Below are 4,461 nucleotides of genomic sequence, written 5' to 3' on the forward strand. Positions count from 1 at the left end.
TCATACAGAGCACGAGGGGAGAGCGTGGACAGATACAGGCAGCATATACAGGCGTGCAGTGATCATGCAACGTCCATGAGGGGGCCTCAACCAATCACTGAAACTTCCTCAAGTGACATCAGTTGTTTGCGCACAAGCTAGCTACACTCAACCACACTGGCATCCTGCCAGGCGCCATCTTGGCCTTGCCACACCTATGGCCAGGGGTCCGGCCGAAACCCCGACACACAGAGATAGGCTGCATGTGAAGAGCATTTTCTGAGCAAATGCATGGCAGATTTCCATGAATCTCTGCCTCTTTTCTCTTTTCCTCATTCCACTCTGCCCCCAACATCTGAGCACTCTACCGCTAGCTTTTCTAGGCAATCCCCTTATGTATTGTGGGTGCAGTACTCTAACGTGTAAGCTGAATAGGGCTGAAATTAAGTTGCTTTTCTGAGAAAGTTTCACCAATGGATTTCAATGAAACTTTGCCTATCATCTCTCTTCCTCATACCCACTTTGCTCTGAAGATGTGGTGATTCCACCATGCATGGTGCTTCTGTTATAACAATCTGTTTCGATTTCCATGAATTGAGCTTTCGCTATGCACGCCGAATTAGGCTGCAACTGAAGAGCATTTTCTTAGCGAATGCATGACAGATTTCCATGAATCTCTGCCTCTTTTCTCTTTTCCTCATTCCACTCTGCCCCCAACATCTGAGCACTCTACCGCTAGGTTTTCTAGGCAATCCCCTTATGTATTGTGGGTGCAGTACTCTAACGTGTAAGCTGAATAGGGCTGAAATTGAAGTTGCTTTTCCGAGAAAGATGGACGAATGGAATTCAATGAAAGTTTCCCTATCATCTGTCCTGCTCATACGAAATTTGCTCTGAAGATGTGCTGGTTCCACGATGCATGGTGCTTCTTTTTTTTTTTTTTTAATTCTTGAATTTTTTTTTTATTGTAAACAAATGGGATACATGTTGTTTGTCTGTACATGGCGTAAAGGCATACCATTTGTGTAATCTGTTGTAACAACAGTTTCAATTTCCATGAATTGAGCTTTCCCTATGCATGCAGATTTAGGCTGCAACTGAAGAGCATTTTCAGAGCAAATGCAATACTGGATTTCCACGAAACTCTGGGTATTTTCTCCATTCCTCATTCCCACTTTGCCCCCAACATCTGAGCACTATACCTCCAAGTTTTCTAGGCAAGCCCCTTATGTATTTCTGTTGCAGTACTCTAATGTGCAGGACGAATGGGGTTGAAATTGAAGTTGCTTTTCTGAGAAATTTTCACGAATGAATTTCAATGAAACTTTGCCTATCATCTCTCCTCCTCTTAACCACTTTGCTCGGAAGATGTGGTAGTTCCACCATGCACAGTGCTTCAGTTATAACTATCTGTTTAGATTTTCATGAGTTGTGCTTTCACTATGCATGCAGAGTTAGGGTGAAACTGAAGAGCGTTTTCTGAGCAAGTGCATGACAGGATTTCTAGGAAACTCTGGGTATTTTCTATTTTTATCTTTTGCACTCTGCCCTCAGTATCTGAGCAATCTACCTCAAGGATTTCTAGGAAAGTCCCTTATGGATTGCTGTTACAGTCCTCTAACGTGCAGGTTGAATAGTGCTGAAATTGAAGTTGCTTTTCTGAGAAAGTTTCACGAATTTGAATTCAATGAAACTTAGCCTCCCCTCCTCATACCCAATTTGCTCCAAAGATTTGGTGGTTCCACCATGCACAGTGCTTCTGTGATAACAATCTGTTTCGATTTCCATGAATTGATTTTTTCCTATACACGCAGTGCTAGGCTGCAACTGAAGAGCGTTCTCTGAGCAAATGCATGACTGGATTTCAATGAAACTGGGTATTTTCTCTTTTCCTCATTCCCACACTACCCCTAATATATGAACACTCTACCTCCAGTTTTTCAAGGCAAACCCCTTATGTATTGCTTTTGCAGTACTCTAACGTGCAGGCTGAACAGGGCTGAAATTGAAATTGCTTTTCTGAGAAAGTTTCACGAATGCATTTCAATGAAACTTTGCCTATCATCTATCCTCCTCATCCCCACTTTGTTCCAAAGATGTGGTGCTTCCACCATGCATGGTACTTCTGTGATAACAATCTGTTTCGATTTCTATAAATTGAGCTTTACTTATGCATGCAGATTTAGGCTGCAACTTAAGAGCATTTTCTGAGCAAATGCACGACTGGATTTTCATGAAACTCTGGGGATTTTCTCTTTTCTTCATTCGCACACTGCTCCCAACATCTGAGCACTGTACCTCCAGGTTTTCTAGGCAAACACCTTATGTATTGCTGTTCTGGATTAATAGGGTTGAAATTGAAGTTGTTTTCTGAGAAAGTTTCACAAATGCATTTCAATGAAAGTTTGCCTATCATCTCTCCTCCTCATACCCAATTTGCTCCAAAGATGTGCTGTTCCACCATGCACGGTGCTTCTGTTATAACAATCTGTTCCGATTTTCATCAATTGAGCTTTCCCTATGCATGCAGAGTTAGTCTGCAATGAAGAGGGTTTTCTGAGCAAATGCACGACTGTATTTCCATGAAACTCTGTGTCTTTTCTCTTTTCTTCATTCCCACTCTGCCCCCAACATCTGAGCAAAATGGAGTCTATTTAGTCATTTCCCCCAGCATCTGGCCTACAACATTCTCATGGAGTCAGATCTGTCAGCCCATCATATTCCCCACTGGTTTTATGTACATGATGAAATCATTGATTTTTTAGTAGTGCATCGGTGATTACAGTGAGTGTCCAACACCAATAGCTTAACAGACTGGATTCTACCTCTAACATATTTAAGTCTAAATCTATTTGTATACTTAAACTTTTGAAATTCTGGTTTCCAGTAATCAGGGCAGTGGTTCCTATAGCTGTGGAGCCCACTATACCTATTCCCACTAGGAGGGGAACTAAGACAGGGGCCGCTTGTTTAGATTATTAGTCCCATATGCTTTCTTCTTCCCTCTTTATTATAATAGTACATCTGGCGAATGATGTGAACAGTAACACAAAATTTACCTCATTTGGTAATCTCAAAAAGTTGAAGGGCTAAGCATGGAGGTATTCCTGACATAGTCCAAGCAAGAGAAAAAACAAGTTTAATGTTTTTTCAGTCTTATCTTTAGATGGTAGTTGGGGGTCTCTGAGGGCTGTTTATTTTTCTGTTGTCTTGACTCATATGTGATAAGTCCATGTTGTGAGTAACATCCCTTCCATTTCAGCCAGGTGTTAGTCCTTTCTGGATCAATTTGTTATAGACATAGTCTTCTGACTGAAATGGGTGTTGGAAATCAGTGGTCTCTTGGGGCTGGTTCTCTCATAACTTGAACCTGTTGGAGAGACTTAAAAACTAGTTAGAACAGGAGCAGGTTCTTGGTAAGGGGGGAGGAAGGGGTCTGGAAGCATTAACATTTTAACCTCTCTCAGGTCATTACCTCCAACTTTCTGGATCCACACTGGCCCTTATTTTTGTGATTTAACCCAATTTACCTATCTACATTGACTGACTTTTTAAAAATTTTTATTATTACCCCTTTAAATTTAGGGACTTTTTACTGCTTTAAGGAAAAAAGGCGATGACCACTCTTGCTGCCTCAAGCTGAGAGGAGGTGATGTGGGGTGGAGCAAGCAGCAAAAATTCCTTTCTAGGGGTAAAAGTCTTGTTTTATGAAAGAAACAAAAAAGAAGAGTACAAAATGACTAGCATCTGTAACTTGTCAATGAATATCATGTACCTGATAGAAATTAATAATCTCTTACCAGGAGATGAAAGAACTGAGACGTTGTTTACATAAAAATGCCTAACAAAGTCTAACAAGGCTAGAGAGGATAAGGCCTTAATTGTAAATCTTAACACCGTTAGAGTTTTGTCAGTAATGTAAACACAATATTTAGTTAAGTTACTCAATGTCATCTGACTTTTGTAAAATATCTTTTTACTGGCATGATCTTTTTGTTTAGTATAGATTCCTTTATTTTTGTTACTCTGGACTAGAGAATCATACTAGCAAACATTGATTAAGTCTACTTGTATTGGAGGTTAGAAAGATCCTTAGGCCTTAAACTGACTAAAAACTTATAACTCTGGCATTTTCTTTCGATAATTATCAGGTATTTTTGTCTAAGAATCTTTTTGGCCACCTTCAGTTTTACTTATTTTGGGGGGGATAACACAAGTATACATCTCAAGTTACATTAAAATAACTATTGTTGAGTTTTTTAAATGTCCAGGAATGACTGTGTTTTAGTTTTAACTGTTTTTGCTAGGTGTTTAAGATCAAGTTGGTCAAATTGACCTTGTTTCTATCTGCTGTTAAGAGTCAACTGAGTTCCCACAGGGGTCACTCTTGGGGAACTTGAGAGCAGCTTCTTAGCTCCTTTAGTGACATTTGCCTGGTAGGGTCTCCTTGGTGAGGTGGCTTCCATTGGAAGCATTAGGGAT

This window comes from Sciurus carolinensis, unplaced genomic scaffold (assembly GCF_902686445.1).
Source record: "Sciurus carolinensis unplaced genomic scaffold, mSciCar1.2, whole genome shotgun sequence".
Taxonomy (NCBI): Eukaryota; Metazoa; Chordata; class Mammalia; order Rodentia; family Sciuridae; genus Sciurus; species Sciurus carolinensis.